Source organism: Andrena cerasifolii, chromosome 6, assembly GCF_050908995.1.
Source record: "Andrena cerasifolii isolate SP2316 chromosome 6, iyAndCera1_principal, whole genome shotgun sequence".
Taxonomy (NCBI): domain Eukaryota; kingdom Metazoa; phylum Arthropoda; class Insecta; order Hymenoptera; family Andrenidae; genus Andrena; species Andrena cerasifolii.
The window spans coordinates 12,822,744-12,846,260 of NC_135123.1; the positions used below are offsets into that span (position 1 = coordinate 12,822,744).

Sequence of the window (23,517 nt, forward strand, 5' to 3'; positions counted from 1 at the left end):
TTCAGCTTTAACTCCAAGAGAGTGCAATGTTTGCAGCACGTAAACCTTTAAAAGCATCAGATTCACCATACACCATCAGGCGATCGTTATTTTGGTTCGTTATTTTCTCCGAATCCAAACTCTCCTCTTTTCTACTTGATCGCGCCGCTCCGTTTCCCTTTCGTGATCCCAAACTTCCGCCGAGAACTTTCATTGCTTCCAGGGATGTCTGTTGACGGAGACTCCCCTAAAAATCCACCGACCGTCCGAAAGTCGAATTCCCGAACAGCGAAGCTCGAAACGGGAGGCGTATTCGAAACTGGGATGCGAAGTTCCTCTTGCCATCGCGCAGCTGAAAATTCTATTATGTCCGCGGCGTCGCTATCTCTACCGACGGGGGAATCGTGTTTGCATTTTTTCTTTCCCATCAGCGAGCGAAGGGAGGATAAGCCGAGCTGGGAGGGAAAAAAAGTGCACGAAAATGCAGCTACTTTAGCGACGCGCACGGTTTTTCAATTTGCTCCTCCCTTTGCTCCTCGCCCGCCTGCAATTGGCTTATGTTTCATTCTACGTGATTCTTCCATTCCAAGTAGACTGTTGACGCTGATTTCGATGATAATAAAATCGCTCCTCGGCACATGGTATCGTTTCTGGTGCCAACGTGGTCCGCGAAATCGAACGAATTCAACTCAAGTATCCCCCGCAATTATCGCCGTAATTCACGGCGCCCAATAAAATCACTTGCCATCCAAGAAGACCGGGAGAGAAATTTCACCACGTGTAAAGGATTTCCCGACGCTGCGCTCCGCAGCCCCCGAGAGCTCCAACTTCTCCACCGCCTTCGTTCGCGCTTAACAGTAATCACCGGAAGCCGGCGTGGAAAAAGCTCGGCGAAGAAGCTGCAGGCGTTCCATGGAAATTTCGTTGGCTGGATTCGCCTGGAAGGGAGCCGCGACACGTTCCAGGCTGACTTAAGCGGGAGAATGTGTACAGAAACGGGGCGGAATCCGTGGGTGTTGATTGTGCGCCGACCGTTCGACAACTTTCGCCGGAAGTTCCTCGGGGGATGCAGCCGCGTGATCGGCCGGAGTTGGACTAAATGCGAGGAATTTCAATGCGTCTCGTAGCTCCGCCCGTAACGATTTATTTACCCGCCACGTTACAAACTGCCCAGGAAGCGTTGTTAAACACTTTCCCAGCGCGATCGATCTCCAATGGGTGCTATTTAACGAATTCGCGGCGACGAAACGGTGCGACCCGACTCCTCGTCCAGCTCCACGCTCGTTACACCCCCTGCCGGTTTTAATCGAGTTGCCTTTCAAAAAAAAAAAAAAATCCTGCTGGGAATCTTGTTTACGGTCGTCCAAGGGACGTCCACGCGGAAATTCATGCAGATTCCTCGGCGCATATTTCACGTTCGAGCGTATTTGCGATACTGAATCGATTATCGAGGGGGTAGCGGGGCGGGTGGAACCGCGCGTCGGTGGGGCGATTCAATTTCGACGAGAATTTTATATTCCTCGAATGATCCCCGATAATCAATGAAACGGCCCGGGATTCGGGGATTAAAACGGCGCCTTTTGTAATCAGCTGGATCGATCGGGAACGGGGGAAAAAAAAGTCGCGAGTCGAAGCGAGTCTCGTCGCTTGCGTAATTCGCGCGGCTCTTCGAGCTGGAGATCATCCAAATGATACTCCTGTTCCGGTCGCTTTGCTGGAGAAGCTTCCTCCCTCGAAATTTCGACCGCTTCACTTCCACGGACAATCCTCTGATTATTCCTGCAGCCCCGTTCCCTTCGGGTTTTATGAAATTTTGAGTGTTGGTAGGAAAGCGTGGAAAGTGTTAATGAAAACGGGAGCGGATTCTCCGGAGCTAATCTCTGTCGTCGGAGCATAGAAGATTACAGTGGAAAGCTGCGTTTTCTCAGACTACTTTTTCACCGCGACGCCGCGGAAAACAATTTCCCCTCGCTTCAAATGAATCTAAAGGTGCAGCGCGGAGTGTTAATGGAAATCAGAGCAGGATTATGTAACCACGCACTTGGGAAACACTTCTCTCTTCTTCCCCCTATCCCTTTCTCGTTCATTCGTATTCCTGTATACCGCGAGCAACTGCACGCGAACGCGGTGCTGCAATCCGGAGCGCGTCTTCTAGCCGCTATTTCTAATCTCTCGCATTTTCCTCCATTCCGTCTACCCTCTTTCCATGTGCCGCTTTTCTCCGCGATCTGCAGTTCTTTGGCTTTTGATCGGAGGTCAAGCCGCGAATACTAGAAGCTGGTCCAGAATAGAACGGCTAGCAGCCGACAGAAATATTGATAGCGCCGAGTTGCCAAGAATGTCACGGCTAAGCGGTTGGATCCAGCGAGCGAAACGCTCGATCGTGTAGCGATCTGCGTGCGGACGTTTTTCCGTCAGTTCTTTCTGAATGGAACGGGAGATTCGCGGACGAATCATCCGAGACACGTGCCTCTATGTATAGCGCGCGGATTCGCAGCCGGTCCGCTCTGACGGAGACAGAGCCAGCCGCGTATATTTAGCGAAAGGCTCTCTGTTTTTCGGCGCGCGAACAGGGATGGGACACGCGGAAGATTCGAACGATCGCCAGATCGAGACGACAGCTGCGCTTCGATGCTCGAGACGCGCGTGTTCCTCGCTGCTTCTAACTGTTAACTCGCAATCAGGCAACGCGCATCTCCGAAGCACGGGTTATCAAATATTAGCCGACATTCAGAACCTCCGGGGATCAAGATCCGCAGAATCAAGTGTCTGTGTGCCTAGGGTCCCGTTCTACTTAAACGCTACGGCAAGCGTCTGTATCCGTCGTCTCTCGAAGACACACTCTCGGAACTTGTCGCAGAAAACACACCCCCTTGTGTTGGAAACACCCGGGATCATCCGCGAAATTAAGAATCTAAATGCAAACACTCTTCTTGGACCCCGCGACGTTTATTAACGATCTGCAAACTTGCTTCCCTTCCTCCGCTTGCATCTTCCCTCCATCATCCAGCGAAGAGACAAACGGTGCTCGACTCAAGTTTCCCTCGTCATTCTGAATCCTCGGTGGCGCGGAGATCCCATCGATTCACGGCGGACTTTTTCCCGCATCGGCGTCAAGCGGCAGCGTGTAACAGAGATATCGTTGAGCATCTTTTTCCCCCCCGGAGCGTTCCCCGCGACGGTCGAGTTTCCTCGGCCCGTTTTTCCGCGGCTGGCCATAAATCGCGTCCACCGGTAGGATTTAATATGCCATGCGAAACGATACGTCCCCTCGAGGAAACCGGCCATAATGGCCTTTATCGGGCCACCACCTGCTGGCAGCCGAAGATAGAACGCGACACGGGCCGCGGTGATTTGCATAAATACCCGCGGAGTTCTCTTCCTTCCTGCCGCGGCCCTCCGAAGCCCGCCAATTACCCCGCGATCCCAGTCGCTGCTGGGACTGCTCGTCCACGATTCCGTGGCCCGCGGCCATTAATCGAGCCCCGCAGTCCTGAAGGAGCGGGCGATCCCCGATTATTATTATTATTATTCGTCTTTATTACTCGACACATCCAGAGAAGAAAATAATACATAAAGACAAGCGAAGTAAATGGCGAGGCTGCAGTACAATACTGTTAGAAGCCTAACCATAACTAAATAACTAACTAAATGACTAAAAACTAACTGACATTAAGAAACTAGAAAGTTATCGTGACGCATAATGTAGCCATATATATCGCCGAGCTTTACATTTAAAATCAGGAAACGAATTTAAACCTCGACTATCAGGTGGGAGGGAATTATAGTAGATTGCAGTCGATATTCTTCAGGCTGACGAACGGAAGGATGGAGAGCGCTTGGATCCATTGTGAACCGTGTAGCTTGATAGCGTTATAACGATGATTTGGGCCAGCGAACCCTTGGATTTGTTAAATGGGAAGCAGGGTGGTGGATTCTGGGAGAAGAATTGTTATTTCACGATTGCTGTGATTTCAGGGGCATTGAGGCTTTGGTTCGTGAACTCTTCGGTTGGAGTTCAGGGTTCTGAGATACAGAGGGTTTGTAAATTTAATGGAAAAGGGAGTGATCTCACCGGCTATCCGTTAGGGAAGAAATTTGTGCACCAGGAAGCAGTCGATGCTTGCAGAAGAATCGCGAAACTTGCTGAGTTCCCGTGGACATCTCGATCCGTCGATGAAACCGCGAGCCGTCCGATCTTCGACTACATTTTTCACTGTCACTGGCTTCGCGCACCTCGAGACGCCTCCGAGGCAGGAGAAAGGCGAAAGTAATGGATGAGGGAGCACGGAAATGTCCGTTGCAAGGTGAAACGACAGCAGATAATGTAACAAGGAAAACAAGCAAAGGGGCAGCGAAAAGTGAAAAAGAAGGGGCAGAAATTGGAGTCAAATGGAACGTCGAACTGGAGATTGCTGGGGAATGAACATGCAGTGGAAGAAGAAATGCGAAGACGTTGGGTGAAGGTAGAAGACGCATCGGATGAAATAAAAGAGTGGAAAAGGGGAAGCTAAGGGACAAGAATGTGAGAGGAGCATGGAAGAAGTCGATGGAAATTGTTGAAATGGAGTGGAATATAGCATAAAAACGGTAGGTTTCACATCTCTAAGCACTCCACACGGAACTGGAACTCACGTTTTTCGAAGGGAAACAATTTTGAGGGCGGAATTACTGTTTGGGTTTGTTCGGCCCCTCTTCCGATCTCGAAGCGAAGCGAACGGTTTCGTGCTCGTGACTGAATAAACACTGGTCCAGTGTCTCATCCTCCGTCTACTCCTCTTTCCCAGTGGCCCGTGCTTCCCTCGTCCTCCCCGTGTCTCTCTGTTTCCCCGGATAAACTGCGAGTGCTTCGCCTGTGGTTCGTCGTTTTAGACAGAGAGCCTTGGAGAGGGAAGCAGGAGGAATTACGGTGACGTTTTCGCCTAGCCTTGCTCGCCTATTAATTACCGCTCATCTTTTGTTTCTCCCTCTGTGCTGGCATCGATATTCTGCCAGCCAGACAAAAGTGAAATCGTAAATATTAAGTCTGAGAATATTCAACATAGGACGTGATTTGCCACAGCCAGCTGCAAGCTACGTTCGGGATTAAATCTGAATATGAAATCTGCAACTTGGAAAAAGGGGATTTGGTGTTCCATATTTAAAAAAACATCTGCTGTTAAATTCTTCTTTTAATTGCTAAGTATCCAGTGATATTCTAAATAACTTGTCGAGACTTTCGAAGCTTCACGTTCAATCGACCTCACTGTGCATGGTGGACCGTGAGTCGTTGGGGCCAGCATCGAATTATTTTCAGCTGCCTTTTGTAATATCGCGTGATCTGTGCTCCCGGATCTTCGAGTGCATCGGGACAATAAAAATAAGAGGGGAGCGCTGGCGGTGCGCGCTAGGGAAGTTTGTAAAATGCTGGTGGACAAATAGCCCGGGACCGACGCTGCAATAGAAGTCCGAGAAAGTTAGTTTATAGTGCAATCGCTGGCGAATGGGCAACCGTAAGTAATACTTCCTTTTTTCCGCCGGTAAATAACCCCAGGGACGAACGTTAGTTCGGGAGGACTGCGACGTTCCACTGGCTCTGTTATAGGTTTCGCGAAATTCCAACCATTCGACTTTCCTCGGAGAAACGATAAAACGATGCACCAACGTCCGTGCGTCCAGTAATTCGGTTGCTCGTATTATTCATTTGAAAGAAGGCGGAAAGGACTGCGTTGAATCGAAAGCTTTCTACTTAAACTCCTGCGTGTTTCCACATTTAACAGACGAGAGAAGACACTATGAAACTCATGCCTCCTTCTCAATCGATAATCTTCCACAGTTCAGCTGCAGTTCAGTTTGATCGGTTACTAAAAGCTCAGCAGCGTCAGAAATCGGCAGGGATTAATGGAATTCCAGAGAATCATGCGGAATCCTGACCGTTGCTGCGAGAAGATCGCATCTTCTCAATGCTGCCCGCGTGAAGTCTCAAGGGAACGCGTCCTAAGGTGCGGCGGCCCGATTGCGAGATTCCTTGGCAGATGCCTGACACTCGAAATCACGCGACGATGATTCTTAGATTCGTGGGGCACTAGGGAACGTGTCAGCGGCAGCGACAGAACTCTGCTAGAGTCCGTGGCATTCGTGGCACGCGACACCTCCGAAATAGATACGGAGTTGGTCGCGGTGCCCGCGATTTCGCCTCCTCGGAGCTTTTACTCTCAAACCTATCGGCACAGAGAGCATTCTTCGTTTTTCAGCGGTGCGAACTGCCGCGTGGAATCTACGATTCTGCTGAAACACCACGCAGCAGCGGGCCATTCTACTATTCGATAGGAGGATCGTTCGATTAGCTGATAAATCGTCAAAGGATTCGAGTCACATCGAAGCTTCGCCAACCCTCGATAGTATTTGACAATTCACGATGCCCCCAGAGGGCCAGATGTATACGTGTAGGACGCGGAGAATCGAAGCGTCACGGCGAAAAGAAGCTGTGGAGGGTAAACACACACCTGTTATGCGACAACGACATTCACGAGACAGCAGCAGGGCGAGGAGCAAAGGGTGTGGGAGGGTTGAAACGACGCAGGAGCGAGCTGGCCCTGACCTACGATGGAACCGGGGCAAGTCTGGTTTCCATGGGAACCAGAGCCCTCACCTGGTGGAGGATTTCGCGGTGTGTCGCATCACCGTGGCACAGGAACATCGATCTTTGACCCGGTGCAACTCTGATTGAATGGCGCGTGCCCTACCATTCACCACTTCCTCATCGCACCGGGACGAAAATAAGCTGGGTCTTCTGTTTACTTCGGACGATACCCCGCGATAGTTTAATGGGAAAGAGGGTGAACTTCCTGACGGGATACTCCTTTCGCTCCTTTCGAGGGATCCTTGTGTACAGAAGTCGTGCTCGTGGAGCAGCCACTTACTTGTTTGGATAGTAACAGCGCTGTTTGTTGCGTTCGATGCTAACGAATGCAAGGGAACGGTAGCTAAGGACCTTACCAAGGGATGGCTCGAGGGGCAGCATTCGCCTTATCAAAGGAATAAAAGCTTGCGCAGTAAAAGTGGGAGAACTGGGTTGAAACTCCTCGAAATTGACGTGACTCGGGGATTGCAGTTACAGGCGAAACACGAGCGGTCCATTAATTTCTGATTATAGCTGGAAGTTTTAGGCGAGCGAAATCAATCGCCAAGTCCAAGTTCTTGCGAGCTTGTGCACCGTTGGTCGTTAATCATGAAAAGCTACGATAAGGATTCCCGCGGAGTGGAGTGGACTTGAGCTCACTTGGCTTGTCCCCGTTCGCGCGAAATCCTGTCTAGAATTAGTGGGTGCAGCGTCAAGTATCTGGCTTCAAGTTTCAGCTTGTATCTGAAGCTTTCCAATAACGTCCTATCCGAGGGTGAAGCAGATAAGGGAGGTCGTTTATCCACCGAGTGTCCATTAAGTTTAATTCACGGTACGCGTTTGGTTGACAGCGAGCGATCAGAGGGACGATCCACGGATTCAATCGGAGTCGATGGCCCCTTTAGATAGCGTATAATACGAATATATTAACTGAAAATGTATTGCGAGATAGGGCTAGAGATGTTCGTTATGGGAGCCATTATTCACGCAGGAATCGCACGAAAATTTCCCAAAATTTGTAACACTACGTTAATAAGGAAACAACGCAGGACTGTCGCCAATCGCGTGGCTTTATGAAAAAAATAAGATCGAATGAATAAAACAGCGGAGAAAACTTTGCTGGCGTATCCTTCGAGTAATTGGAGAAGCTTCGCGGAAGAATGGCGACGAATTTCCCGTTACCCATTAATACCTCTCCTCCTGTTCAGGGAGACTTCTTTACTCCGCAGAAGTTACCCTACACCATGAATTATTTAGACGAGCCGGAAAACAAAGCGACGCTAATTAACTTTTCCATTAACGTCGAACGCGGCGCGTTTTCTCGCGCCATTTTCCTCAACCCTACTCCCCTCTTCGGACCTACGAATATTAATTAGATAACTGGATGCTGCGACCACGACTTTCCCGCCCTTAACGAGACCCTAATTAGCATATTAATGCGTAGCGACGGAAGTCCAAGCGAGCCTCCAGCGGACGAACGTCCGACCAGGCTTGGGATCGCTTTAAAACGATAATGAAGAATCGAACCCTAATCCCGGTGCATTATGCCGGGCGGTAATTATGTGATCGCGATCATCAGGGTGGCTGTTTTAAAGCCATTAAACCGTTGAAAGTGTCGGCAATCTCGTTAAGCGGGGAACAATTCGATTAGGTGTTGCGAAACGGAGGCTCAGGGGCGTTAGGGATACTTGTAAATATCGTGTTTCATCGCATGGAGTAGCAACGAATCGCGTTTCCTTCTCGAATCCATGTTCCTCGGCCATTGACTCTCTCTTCTACCATTATCATAGAAACGTTTTAATCCTTCACCGTTCCATCTAGATTACAAAAAAGTATTTCGAATGCTTCGTCACAGACGGGTGTTTAGTCTGGAGGGTGGCTCGCATTTCGAGCGGGCGTTGCCGTGTGAAGTTTTAATTTGAATCCTGGCTCGGCTCGTTACCATTCATCCCCACCCCTAAATACGGATAAACAGGAGAAAGACTCCGCCAATGAGGCAATTCTCTAAAGTCCTCTGGAAATATTTACCCAGACCCTGCAAATAAATGGGATAGTCGAGTTCCAAGGCAAACAGAACAGTCAGGCTCCAAAATAAACGAGCCAGTTAGATTCGACGGGTGAATAGAACGCTGCCGGGGGGTGGCGGCTCAGAAATCTTGACGCAACGCCACCCTTGATCCGCGGTCTTTGCAAGTCAGATTCGTCCTCTCCCTCCCCCCTCTGACCATTCCCTGGATCCCCCTGTGCCCTTTCACGGATCGATGGAAAGGGCCGTCGATTCACGCACTGCTACATTTCGCGTTCTACTTTCTCCCTTTCTTGCTGATTACACCGAGGAACTTGGCTGCTCGGATTGCTGCTCGTAAAGGCAGTGCCTCGGAGGCAACTGCGGTGGAATTAATTTCGCACATCGATCCATGCACGATTGAACACACTCACCTGATCGCGTGCTTCCTTTCTCGACGCGATCACATTTTCATCCGCCTCCTTTTCATTCGAACTTCATCTGCTTCCTTCTGCACCTTCTGCCGCTGGCTTTTCAAATTTCTCTGGTCCTGACGCTGTCTTCCTCTAGCCCGACTAAAGCGGACAATCCTCTGCTCGATTTGGATGCTCGTTATTCCCGCTTCCACTTCAAAAATCACACTACCGAAGCACGTCGACATTCCAATCTCCGAAGCCTGAAGAACAACGACGACACCCTGTTCCTCCTCGACGGAGAGCAGGAAGCTTTTAATCGCGAACCGGGGCCGTTTCGTAGGACATCGGGGCGATATTTGGCGTTCACCTTAGCGCAGATAAAGGAACAGTAATTTCAGTCTAGTTGCGAGATACGTATCGCGCGCACAAACCTCCCCGTTCCATCGTTTACAGCCCCCTTTTATCTCCGGGACCCTCGGACGATATCAGGAATCTCTTCGAATTCCGAGTGGTCCTTTCCGTGGGAGTAATACTGATCTTAGCCGCTCATCAGGGTTCGATCTTCCAGAAAGAATGTCGTAAAGCGGACCCTCGTTTCCCCCCGAGCCTCTGCCGATATCGGGACTTTCGGCTGGAGGGTCGGCGAGTCTGCGATTTGCCGATAACACCTCGGCAAACAGCCACCTGGTTGTACCACACTTCTCGCGTTACCGGCGCGGCGCTGTAAAACGTAACAGCATTGCTGGACGAACGATCAAATACACATTTGCTTGCCGAGCGACTTTATTTCGCTGTTTCACCGGAGCCATTTCAGCCCGATTATTCAGGGATTCCTCGTTACACTGGCTCGAGTGTCGCCTGCACTGTCGGCTTCCCTATTCAACGGTGTTACGCAACCGAGACTTTAAACGAGTCGTTAAGTGACAATCGAGTAGCTGCGGAGCGCTTGAATGTGTAATAAAACACGGTTTTGCATATTTCGCGCTTTGGAATTGGCAGCTTCTCGCTCCGGGACTGGGGCGGCAATCGATCCTCCACCGAGGTCGACCCTCGAATTCTCGGTCTTTGCCGACTGGCAGCGCAGTGTCCTTTAAATTCTATTTACTTCTGCCCCGCGCGACAAAGAATTTCGCCCCTCCGCTGAAAAACATTTCAGGCATCCTCGACAGCCGTTCGGGATACCCTCCGAGCGCTACCATCGAAGATTCCTCTAATAAATAGCGTTAAGAAGAGTATCAAGCTGAATTAACCATCAGATACGTTCGCCAGCGAGCTTCAAGTCGCCTCCAATTACGGAGCATCCTCTGGGGTGAGGTTTCCCATTCACGATGGCCGATTCATCACCTTAATGGCTCGTTGGGCCGTTACGCACCACCCCTTGGCAATTTTATTTACCAAGGAAATTGTATACTCTCGCGATCTCCCTTCGGAACTACAGCAAGCAACCTCCAGCCGCTTTTCACACATCAGAAGAAGCCCCGTTAGGAGCCCAGCCATTCAACGCTCAAGGATGAATTTAACTACTAGGATCCCCCATTTTACGAGGCGCGATGCCTTCAGCCGCGATACGTTCCGGATTTCGTCATAGTCTCAGCAGGACAGCGGCCCCAAGTCCACGAGCTTTCAAGGCCATAACACTGAGGACAGTAACGACCGTTCCTTGACCGCGTAATTCGCCACGGGTCAGCAGGGTGGGAACGAAGGCAACGAGAGAAGTCGTTTCGCAATACGGCCCGGGTAATCCGCGCGGTCATTAAGCGGGTAATATCGTCCGCGGCGTGGCGCGCGCGAAATCCACCTTCGTTTCGGCTCTCCTTCTCGCTTTATTAGAGGAACGAACAACGGAACCTGCTGAATTCGCAGCTCGTTCGCCTGGATCGCCGAGGATCCGCAGTTTCTCCGCGCGATTCCGGGCGATCGTTTCGAGAAGACCGACCGAGGAGCCGAGCGGCGAACGAGAACGCCTTAAGCCGCGCCCACGCTCGTGAAACTGATTCCTGATGAAAGGTATTATAGAGTTGAGGGAAGACTGAGGCTACAGAGGGCGTGAAATTAAGATCTTTCAGGAATCTTGCCTCGAAGATTCATTGACCAGGCACGAGCAAAATGATGTAGTTGCAAGTTGCGCACCAGTGGACCCGAAGAGTGGGTTAAGCGGCAAACGCACGCGATGCAGTTTGGAAATTAGCGTTAATGTTCGCGCGAGATGGAAGGAGGCGGGCGTTAACAACGAGAAGAATTGTGGCCGCTCCCGGGGGTGGTAATAGTGGAAGATGAATTGGCCGAAGTTGCGAATGAAAGGCGGCAGGGAATCCGAAATGAGAGAGCTTGCGCCTGAATGCAGAATGTATGTAAATCGGGAGGTGCGATGATAAAAATTCGCGAGTAGAAACGCCAAGTTTCTGTAGTCAGCGTTATGAATCTCAACGGCGGGGATCGGGGCGCTGGCTTGCCCGAAGGAGACCCGCTTTTAATTCCGACAAGGGCCCTTCCAAACCTTGGAACTTCCGTCGTTTGCATATTTTTAACAAACTCCCCGAATAATACTCGAGCATCGCTGTAAGGGGCCGCCGCGTGTGCGATTTCTGCAGCCCCCCTCGATATCGCATCGAAGTTCAAACTATCCGTCCCCGGGGGATTCAAGTAATTATAAAGCACGCTAGGCGATATCAGAATCCAAGATTACAATTGCGACGAACGCCCGCGGAAGCTACCGGCCGCCGTTGATTAATCCAATTCACCTGTAGCAACGTTCGAGACCTCCTCGAGGGTTCCACGAGCTCTCCAAGAAACTGAAATTCCAACGAATACCATCGGCACTCGTTGCTGCTAACAAACCACGCGACGCAATATCCATAAATTAGCATGGCTGTCCGAGACCCGTTTCTCGCAGGGTTTCACCTTCCATCGGGCTGATCCCTGGCCTTCCGCATTCCCAAAGAGCCGGAATAAGAGAGACGTGGAGAGGCTCTCGGCATTCGAAACGAAGTATGAGGAACTGTGAAAGAAAGAGTGGCTTTTAGCCCGGGGGAAAGGGTGGACACAGGGGATCGAATGGTGGGACGCGGTCGGTTCACGTTTAGCCAAGAGAGGCTGCGCAACTGAATATTCCACGGTGGTGGATTGGGGATGCGGGGACCGAGCTTGCACTTCGATTGGGCCGAGTTCTCGCTCTCCGGGTTCGATCCTCCTGATCTGCATATCGAGATTTCCGTCTTGACGCTCGGGGGTTGGTGCTTTTCCACCCTCGTGCGGGAACTTTGCGTGGTCCATCGGTGCAAACTCTCCGCCACCCAGAACCGCATGTGAGAAAAGTATTTCTATATGAATATCTATACGTTGGATCTTTCCTTGAACATTTCCATCTTCGTTGCACGCAGCTATTCCGGGCCAGTGGATTACCATGGCACATACGTTCATCTCCTCCCGTCCACTAAACCCGTGATTTACGATCCGCGAAATCCAAGCAATATCGCTGATAATGTTAATAATATCGCTTCCCATAAACACTTCCCCTAAGCCCGCCCACTTTATGGAGCTACACGATATTGCCAATATCTTTCTTCTAAACAGTCGTCCGAGAGTTATCGTTTCTGGAGACGAGCCGTGGGCACCAGACACGTACGTGATAAGCGAGTGCCTCGTACCCTTCAAACGCCTGCCCGAGCACTGTAGACAGCTTTACGAGTGAGCCGACGGTCAAATGATTCCTCTAATGGCCGTCCAGTTTCACCTCGTCATCGTAAAAAGGTGGCAGAGACAGCCGGGGAAGAATGCGCACGCGATGGATCCACCGAAGGGGCGTTTCTCTCGCGCGGAAGCACGTTGCACGCGTCAAAATCTGCGGGGCCAGAGGGTGGGAAGGGTAGCAACACGGAAAAGCGCATTTTCACTCCCTCCGCCGTCGCGATACGCCGTAGCCCCTTGAAATCACGCACCCCCGTCACGTCGTTGGAAATGGTTGCCGCGGTTCCGGTCCCGTGCCTATCGGAAACTCGTCCCTCCCTTGAATTTCCTAGCGATCGTTCTTTACGTATGTATGCACGGGGCGCGCTATATATTTTTATATCCTGCCGGAACTTAAGCGGGCAGAATATCCTACTCTCGACGCGCCGCTTCTATAACCCCTTGAGACCAGAGCACGCGGAATCCCGCGATTTCTACTCGCCGTTCGGGACGTATTCTACGTTATTGCGAACTTTACGGGATGCGCAACATCCCTGTCGAACGACGCGATCGCTTCTCCTCGTATTTCTCCCGAATTCATTTCCACGGCATGAAAATTTCAAGGGATCCGCCCGAGGAGCATTCTGTACAGGAGCCTGTACGTCCGCAGAGGGACTTCTATCCTCCGCGTCTACGTGCCGAGGCGTCAGCCGCTCGTCAATTTGTCCCTGACTCTCCTGGAGGGACGTCCTTCAGTCCTGCGAAGGTCGAGCTGGGAAACTGAGATAGGGAAACGGCTCTCACGTGTTACGAGCTTCTTAGCTGGCACGAGGGGGGGTGCGCGCTCCCTCCTAGGTCGTCAGATGGACGATAGCAGTTCGATTGAAATTCCCCTAAATACGTGGTCACTTAATGACTTCTGTTGTAATAAATATAACCAGCCCTCGAAAGGTGCGGGTCTTAATCTGCTTCTTCTTCGGTGATAACACATTTATATTGCCAGATTTCTCCACCCCCAAGCACCAACGATGCTAGCAGTGTAAAAGAAATATTCGGAATTATCTAATTTCATCGCGGAAAGACACGATCTCCTCTCGTCGCGCTTATTAGTCTTCTAGATTATGTCGAGAGCCAATTAAAAATATTTCCACCATCTTTCTGCCCCTAGGGAGACAGTCACGCTCAACGTGGCTACTGTGTCGCGTGAAATCGATTGGATCACGATTTCGATCTACGCTGTACTGGGGTTCGAAGCGTTTCCGCGGCAGAATATTAGAGTGGAGCGAGAAAAGAGGCATTATCGTGACGGGGGTGGCCTGGGGTCGGTGAAATTGGCCCCGTGTCCCCTTCCGGTTTCAAGCATTCCGCGTAATTACGAGCAACGTGTTCCCTTTGATGGCGCCAGTTCACTGGCCATTCATCCCGCATGCTTTTCAATTCGCGTCACGAGCCCACTCATTTTCTCTCGTCCGATGCTCGCTCGCTTTGGACCCGCTCCTCTCCGATGGTTATTTCGAACACGCCGCTGTACAGGAAGCGATTCGTTCGACGAGAAACTGATGCACTGGGGGGCTTCGTCGGAATGGACGCGGGAGAGTGACAATTTCGTATCCATTCTGCCCATCTCAACCCGGGAGATCGAGTCGGATGATGCATCGTTGCTGTTTCACTTTTAATTGGGAAGTAGATGCCATCCGTAGCTTGAAAAGCACGCGAGGGCACTAAAATTTTCCAACGTGACAAGCTAGTGGGAGAGATCCACTATCTCTTCCTGGAGAGCTTGCAGTGACAGTGTTCACGGTTATACGTACAAATTAACCTGCTCCGCGTAACAAAATGTTCAACATCCTTTTCCATGTCCTCCCACGCACCTCCAACTGAATCAGAATTTCAGGACGGCAGGCCCCCAATTACTCCTCGTCGCATTTGTCCCACTTGTCGCACCACCACCTCCCCTTTCTCCGCATTATCTTTTCACTCGCCTCGCGCTTACATCCCGAAAACACCGCCGCACCCACGAATCCTCGATTCGCGGACTTACGTACGCGCGCGTAAATCGACAAAACAGAGCCGGAGAAACGCTTTCATCCGGAAATCCGGGGATAAGGCCGGTTCCAGAGACAACGCTGCTATTCTTTACCTCGCACCCATTCCCAGCCTTGGCAAACGACGAATTCTCTCCTCGAGCTGCATCCTCCGTTCCAACGGCTTCCCTGGGACATCGACGACACGTGCCGCCGCGGAAATATATTCGGTCTGCCGCGAAATATGAAAGGCCACGGCGAAGCGATAAATTCCAGCGAAGGAACGTGTCGTCAAAGGTTGAAACGGTGCTTTAGGGGATACGATCATCGATGACCAGCCCTTCGAGTATTCTACCGGCTGTTTTATGTATCACGGAAATCCTTCCACGTCCTGCGAACGTATCGCCGTCCCCTGATCCCCGTACGTAGAGAAATCGGAGACTGTTCTTCTTCCTTATCGATTCCTGAAACTCCTTCGGCTTCGGGTATTGCACTCGCGCCTGGTGTGCGTCGATCGATGGAATAATAGAAGATTCTTGGGGAAATTGGTCGTGGAGGATAGCGCGTACAGCTTACTGTAAGCTATTATGGTAAAATCCGCTCGATACGTCTTGCACAATCCCGTCGATTCCATCGTTTTAGTTGCACCGCGGAAAGAAACACTTTGCTGTATGAAATTCGGCGAGCTGCTGGTATCGGCGGTTGCGATCGATCGTTTATTAACGAGGCGCGAGGCTCGTCGAGGCCTGGGTACACGGCATTCAATATTACCCAACATATTTGGAGAGAGGATGTGGCAGGCCGAGCTTTCGGCAAACAATCCTCGATCGATTCGCCGACAGGCCTCATCTCCGGCACAGGCGTCCGCGTTAAATGCACAGCCAATTGGAGTTCTTGCTCGTTCAAATTAACCAGCATCCCAGCGCCCGGCAAAGTATCATTCGCTTCGAGCAGACCACTAAAAAATCACTCCACGCGCTGCGATCAGCTTCCGTTCGGAGCGCGATACGCTCAAAGAATTTCAAGAACGAAATCGCTGGTGGTTAGGGAAAATCGAATCTGCCGCTGTTGAGTAGCTTCCAGGAGCCAAAACACTTCTACGTTAACTTCTACAGTTCTCCTTAGACTCCTGCCCTCGAAACTTCTTTCCCCAGTCGCTAGGGGGGGGGAAGGATATCATGGTCCTGCTGGAAAGTGGACTTTTCGTTCACGACTCCTACGTCGAGGAAGCCAGGAACCAGATGTAATCTGCGAGGGAGACTGTGAGAAGCCAGAGTCTACATCGAAATCTTAAACTGTTGAAAGCTGAGTTCGAATTTAAGCTCGATAACAAGTTGTCCCGAAGTACTTGTTTTTTTTTTTTGGATTACGCTCCCTAAAATTCAAGGGTCAAGGGAAAAGGGAATATATTATCTCCCTGTCCCTGGGCACAAGTTCGGTCAAGGGTAACGTAGGAAAACACAGAAAGTGATACGCAAGCTAGCGTCCAGTTGGACTCGCGCGAGAACGCGTGGCGGTAACTGGCGCGTCTGTATTCTTAGCAGCTCGCTGGCTCGTACGTGTGCGTTAATGCAGAAACGTTGCCGCATTTCCAGCGATGCCCCGGTTCCACTCCCGCGGCTAATGCGGCAACGAGCACCAGCCAAGACGAGACGTGTCAACCCAAGGGAATTTAGTATACCAATTCCGAACTCCGCGTTCCTGCGTCTTCCGCGTCGCCCGGCGTCGTAACGACGCGTGTGAGCACTCGCGTTATTCCCCTCGCGCTTACTCACAATTCACTGGCGGGCACGCGCTCTACATATCCCTACGTCTGCGGAAACACCTCCCCGATACAGGACCGCGCCAGTTACGAGCAGCGTCGCGAGGGTAATAATTCGATCCGAAATTTGTTGCGCGATCGGAGATTCTATCTGAACGAGTGCAAGCGAGCGTTGCACCGATAGAACCGCTGCCAATCGATCCGGAATGCTCGAATCTATCCATCACGGCCCACAGTGAGCCGGATTTAAAATTTCCCACCTTTCGGGTTTTGCTTAAACCACTGTAAAGGGCTTTAAATAAGATACCAAATAAACAGAATTAATTTTTTTTTAACACAAATTAGTTAAAAAATATTAAAGAATAAATAAATAAATGTAAAATATATTAAATTATACATCATTAGAAAGGAATAATTTTTTCCTATTTTTAGGCGTAAATTTCATTCCGATATCTTAAAAGAAGGACCCGAAAGATGGGAAATTTTAAATCCGACCCACTGTGCGGCCTCCGCTCCATCCGATAATATAATTGAATTGTTGCTTGAGCGTAGAAGTGACGAGGACCGATCGGAGTCGAGGTGGAAGCGCCGAGCGATTCAGCAATTGTCGCTGATAAGAGTTTCATGGGTATTTGTCTGGTAGGTACTGGAAGAAGGGAAAGGTTCACACTGTTAGGTATTAGTTTGAACGATCCATCACGCGTTCTGTGGAATCTGGTTACTCGTATGGGGATCGTGGACTGTCTTGATCGTCTCGTCTGACCGCGCGCTAACCTATTCTACTCGCTCCGACACGCAACAGTCCCAGTCTACTTGGCTGACACAGCACCGAGCTATTCCCTTGTCCATCTAGCCACCGTCCAAATCCCTTTGCTTGCCCGCGTACTCCCTCATTCTCCTTGGCTGATTGCACGCCAACGGATTCTACTTGCCTGACCAACTACGGGCTCGTTCTCCTTGCCTGATTGCGTGACGCTGCATTCTCCTACGGTCCCATTCTCCTGGTTTGTGTAACGTAGAGTTGGTTCTACCTTTTATGTACTTTGAAGTTTCCGTTGTACCGAATGTGTAAGTAGTGGGTTCAATTTATAATTCATTTTCTTTGAATTTAAGCTTTCTTACAACATCTAGTGGTAAATTTTCTGTACTACTTTCGCGCTGGCTTCCTGAAACGTACTGATATCACTGCTGTTCCAATCAGCAGACAGTTGCCTCGGCTGCGCCCTATTTAGCTGCATCTGAAATCCATAAGAAGTACGTTTGCTTGCTCTACGCTGTTAAGTTTAATCGAATGCAGGAGGCAGAGCTAAGTAAACGTGGCTACGACGTGTCGAGATGCGCCGTGTCATTTTCCATGTACCTGTGCTAGTTGTTGCGTGTTTAGTCTAGCAGCGCATCTACTCGTGTCACGAGTGAGCTGTGGGAAATCGGATTTCCTCCAGGGAGACTAACTTTGACGGCTTGTTATTGAGAACGAAGAAACGGATGTGCATGTTCTTGCAGAGTAACGATGAAGACCTTCTCCGCGACGTAACAAACGTCACTAAATGAACTTTTCAGCATTGCGTTCCACGTCCATAACTCTGAAATTCATGTACCGTCGTTGCAAGTGCAGTACGATTGCCAAGTAGTTTCTTCCCAGTCAACGTCCTCATTTCCCAGTCTGAACATTTCGATCACGAGCCTTGTTGGGTTAACGGTTAATTATACATCTCGAGGAAAAGAAGGCCAACAGCCGCGAACTTGCTAATTAGGTTAAATCTCTCTGCTCGGAGTCTCTAATGCTTCGGTAGAAACGGATCGCGATAAAGTCCAGTTTGCAGGGAATTATAGAACATTTCAAAGAGCCACTAGCGTCGTATGGGAATCGTCAAAGAGGAAGTTCGTGGTAGGGATTTGGGCGTTTTGCGAGACGAAGTAGAGGAGCTGTACCACTGCTCTGAATAACTCAGGGTTACTCTCGAAAAAGGGGTAGCAAACTAGAGAGATAATTATCGTTCTCTGCACGGTTAAAGCTGTCAGCCTACTCTGCAGCGACGAAGAGCAATCAGGCTATTGTACCGTTGCTGGATTTATTCTCAGGTCGTGTAGAGTGTACGTAGTAGCCTTGGGGGGTGGGATTCTGAAGTGTCTTCTCCAGAGAGATAAGTTTGGTTTAGAGCTACCCTGAGCCTCGACTCTGCACCTCTAGATAATTTCGACAGACTCCGCTTAGGCTTCTACGAAACTTCGTATTACGTAGTTGGCAGAAGTGGGTAGCAACGACCTTGGGAAGAAGCTTTAATAATAAGGAATAGAGTAGACTACAAAACGAATAGTAGAAAACAGAAAGCACAAAAGAAACGGTTACATACACCTCGAAATCACCTGAGCGTCTCATTATTCATCGCTGTAAGCCCGCCGTTGCACCGCATTTTACAAATATTAGGCTTGCAAGCAAATCCTCCGACACTGATCACCGCTGAACCCTACGCCGTCACTGACAAATAGCCCAGCCCTGTAAACACCGCCGCCAACCCTCCGGCGGCAGTCGATGTGACAAATTCACGAGGATGCGAGCGCTAGAGTCACGAGTGACACCGAAATACTTGGATGTGGGCTTAGCTGGGACCGCGACCAACGGACGTGACTGCAAATTGCGGGGCGTTCTTACTCGGCTGCGGGGCACGCTCGTCCATCAGCGGATGAAGGGGTCTAATGGCCGCTGGACCCTGTCGTAATCGTCCCTTCCCGTTAGCACGAGGCCGGCGTCGCCTGGGGCGTGTTTTCCCAGGCCAAGTTCCCGCAGAGAGCCTGGACACCGTTTATATCGTGTCGCGGTCCACGCGTTAGTGTCTCCAGAGTGTTGACTCGGTCGAGGGGCGGGCCACGGGGCGAAGGCTGTGAAGTTAGAGTCCTCGGGCTTCGGCGGAGGTCTTTAATCGAGCAACGCCGTTGAAATAAGCTCTTCTCTCTAATTAAGCCTCCAGTCGTTCGTGGTTATTTGATGCGTTCACTTGAGCCCGTGGATAGCTGAGCCACAGTAATTATAATTATAGCCGGTAATAGGAATTTCCGGGGGTAGAGGGGTGGAATGAACAGTGTTCCCCTTTTTTCGTTTGAAGAATTTTATAGCGTAGAGTAAGAGAAAAGCCTTCTGAAATGAAACAGGCCTATGAGCCAGTCGACTACCTCGGGAATAATTGTTACTTATTCCAGAAGGATTGCACGAGCAGTTGTCAATAAATTTAATACGAAACGAGCTGCGTATTATTAGACGAGTTCGCCCCGGGTGCAAGAGACAGCAGAAGAGCTCGTGCTCCAAACTGTCGTCGTTAACGAGCCCTCGTTCGTACGTAGGAATTTCAAGGTAAACCACCCCTCCCTCTAATTAACCTTCTCACTCCACGGGACACTCGACTTCGAGACGCACTGCCCCTCGAACATGCCGCGGGGTTTCAGCGGCTGTAACGTTGAAATTCCTTTGGACGGGGGGGAAAAAATTCAACCACCGCGCCGAGCTCTTATTCAAATTGAGTGAGGGTCGAAATTAAACCGCCCTCTCCCCTGTAATTAACCCTTTCGCCTCGCCAAGGAGAAAGAAAGTTCCCTCGGAAACGAGGCGAGGGGAGGGTCGATACATATGCATTAAGAGGAGCCCGCGCATGCCAGTCAATCCCTGGGAAGAAAGGAGCGCGACCCTTCGCCCTCGGGGAAAAGGAAAAGGGGGAGCGTCCTGTTTTCAGAACACCTCCGCGAACGCCGCGGAGGCTGCATTCGAAACTAGGACCGTAAACTCGCGGAATTAACGCCTCCGCGAGGGGGCTTGGCCAACTTTTCCAACCGCTCGCCACTCGCGCGGAACGCGGTGGTCCCTTTTTCTCCGCGGAGAAGGCGCGATTGTGCCGGCTTAATTCGCGGGCGTAAAAAGCGCGACCGGCTAAGGGTGAATTTTATTTTGCCGCAGGTGTCCCGGAGCACCCTGCCGACGGGGAATTATTTCCCATTCTTCGGTGCAATTTAGGACTTTATATTCAGCGAGTCGCTGGCCCCGTCATTCTCGCAGTGCGCCGTTAACGGACTCGGTTTATTAAGGGTAGTTCCGCTCGGGCAGAATGAACCGTTCGTTAGCGCGACGAATTAGGCGCCCGCTTCTTTCTCTCCAATCCTGTCTCGCTATCGTTTAGAGAACTCTTCATCCGTACGTGGAAACGGTTGCGAATAAACCGTAGAGCGGTCTGCAGAGCCGGCATCTCCGAGCGCTACGTCAATCAGATAATTTTTTCGAGCAGCGCGATAGCTGCGCTCTCGATCGTACCAGCTCTCGACGTGAATTGCGACTCCGAACCCTCGGATGTAGGTAAACGTACACCGCCGAGTATCACTCGAGCTGCCGGTGCTTTGGCTGCTTCCCTCACGGAAAAATCATCCCTCCAATGCAACGGGGATCACAGCACACGGCCGAGGTCGAGCCAATCTCGTGTGGGAGCCGCACGTGCGCTAATCCAAGCCGAAGACGTCATCTGGCTTGCCAAAGAACCTCCACGGAGCTGTGTTTGCATTGGCGACGGTATACAGTCGTGCTGGAATATATTGGGCTGGCACGAATAATTGAATCTGGCGGGGAACTTCTCGTGACGGTATTCTGGATATTTAGTTTGAGTCCTCTAAGAGGCGGGGGTGGGTTTCTCGTGCTGTCGTTGAATACGCTGCGCTGTAGGTGTAAGGGAGTGTATCGTAACGAATATTCACCTCCTGCATGGTAGTTGTCAGGATCAATTGCGTGCTGTTCAGTGAAAAGGTGGACAAAATTGTTGCAATTTATTTAGAACATAAATACTGTCTGCATTCTGGACCCTCCATGTTGTTCTATAAACAGAGGAAAACTGGATTAAGGAAAATGAGGGTGCATGCATATTCCACGTGGCATAGGAATGTGTGTGGTCGGACAAACATCCTGAGGCTAGTGGTCAGACGTGTACAATAGGAGTGGAAACACGAGATAAGTGGAATAAGACTGTGCTTGGTTGGACAAGTAGATCAAGAGCTTTAGGGTTCAACGAAGCAGAAGACCGTGTATGTTTAAATAAGAAAGAACGGTTATGTGGTCGGAGAAGTGAAGAGTGTAGTAAGAGGATAGACGAGTAAACGAAGCTCGAGAGGGATCAACTAAGGAGAGAAGGTCTGCGACTAGTCAGACGAACACAGTAAAGGCATTGCTGGCCCGACAAATAGAATAAGTCCGCCGATAATTAATTAAACGAGCGTATTACATATTAAATTAAATTAAATACGCAACAGATATTCTCCTTTTCTTCCCAATCGGGATAAATTCACGCGAACATTCGCCTTCTTTCTATCACTATTTCCCAGCCGACATCAAAGGCCACGTAACACAGGGTCTTTCGGCGAGTTTAGCAAAGGAGCGCCTGGAAAATATATGTGCATTCCTATCGCGTGTTTTCCCGTGTGTGTCAACGGAGGGCGTGAAGAAAGTTGTCCAAGCGCTCGGCTAGGGGAAGGGGGTAGATCCAAGGGTGTTTCCAGGGGCGTTCCGAGCGTTTAACGCGGTCTGCGACGGAAACTTTCTGATTGAGGGAATACACTGAATTACGGATGAAACGTTAATGTCGTGTATTAATTAGAGCGACCTTCCACTTGAACGTCGCACGTGAACGGGCTCGAGCAATGCGCGATCTCTGCGATTGCAGACAAAGATCGTGGGATTTGTAAGGCGCGCCTCAATCAAAAGCATTCAGTAGTATGTAACTGCCTCGAATGCAGCGAGGGGGTTCAACGCATCGAATATCGAAAGAAGAGAATAAATCAGAAAGTTGACGCCGACTGATTGGTAGGGGCATATGAAACGAAAACAAAACCGCTTCGACTCGACCTTTGATTTAAACTCTGAACGAAACCGGGGGAAACTCAATTATAACAGAGACCAGGACGGACTATTGTCCCCGGATACACTCGTATCCCCCGTTCCTTGGTCGAGCGCGTATATTTGTCAGCATTAATTGCTGTATTCATACGCGGCTAGGAGCAGGGGGAGGGATACACGAGGAACGGATATAACTCGCGAATGCTGGCTCGATGTTACCGTCTAAATCGCGGGGATCGGTTAATTTGCTTCACAATGGACAGTCGGTCGTTCCGGTCGTACGAAACTCCACCAAAGGACCTGCACGCCCATTCAAGTGTGGGAGTGATATCTGAGCAAGCCACCGATTGGGTAACTGCCCCTCTTGCTTCCTGAAATATATAATACAGAGACAGTGGGCCACAGGAACAATAGAATTGTCAACCTCATCCCTAATTAAAGTGTCGCGTTCCTAAACCGAGAAGCTTCAAAGTCAGTAATGTAGGTCTCTGTCAGTGAACAGGGCTAAACATTCCTAATGAGATATTTTCAGGTGAATTGGGCCGATCCAAAGGGCATGTTTGAACGTGCCTGCCAATAAGGGGAAAGGATGCGCCCCAGGGATGTCACAGCGAATCCGGAGACAGTAATTCCCAAGGGAATTCGGAGCGTTTCTTGGGCTGCCTCGAGTGTAAGTAAATTACAGGCTTACAATTAGTGCTCGGTAGAATTCGAGGTCGTACAACGGAGGGGTGGGAACGGTGACGAAGTCTAGCTGGGCGTTGTCGACACCCCGAGGCACGTGTTGCCCCCGAAATTAATGACTACGTGCCTTATCTTTAGCCGTCCGAGTTCCTTCGTCGCGCGACAACGGGAACGGAGCGGTGCTCCAAGCGATGGAACTCTAACGTTGGCGACAAACACGTTGGGACCGTAACCTGTCCCCGTTCCGACCGATTATCATTCGTATCGTCGCTAAGTATGATAAATTCGCCAAATACGTGCGGCTCCAATGAAAATTTCACGTGAGAGAAGAATATCTCGGCGCAGCAAATCCTCTGATACCGGAGATTTGATTAAGCATTCGGTTAGAATAAGATCGAGGCTCTCCGGAACCTGCTGCCTTCGTCTCGATACGTTTTGAAGGGGCAGGGGCGGCAGTTATTAAAACGTGACCGTCTCTGCCGTGTCTTAGACTTGGCTGCTCGGCGGAATTGACGAG

General features: G+C 50.4%; 1 protein-coding gene across 5 annotated transcripts in view; it reads right to left on the reverse strand.

The window, feature by feature from the left end:
• LOC143370487 (A-type potassium channel modulatory protein DPP6) overlaps positions 1 to 23,517 on the reverse strand; it is an 89,827-nt gene that overhangs the window by 48,518 nt on the left and 17,792 nt on the right. For 3 of the 5 annotated variants that reach the window (XM_076815678.1, XM_076815673.1, XM_076815676.1), the window contains exon 1: positions 4,615 to 4,828. The exons of 1 other annotated variant lie outside the window; for it this stretch is intronic. The gene's annotated coding sequence lies outside the window, so the exon portion shown is untranslated. Of the gene's footprint in view, positions 1 to 4,054; positions 4,569 to 4,614; positions 4,829 to 23,517 lie in introns of those variants that run through there. One more of the 5 variants, XM_076815677.1, reaches the window with a different exon arrangement.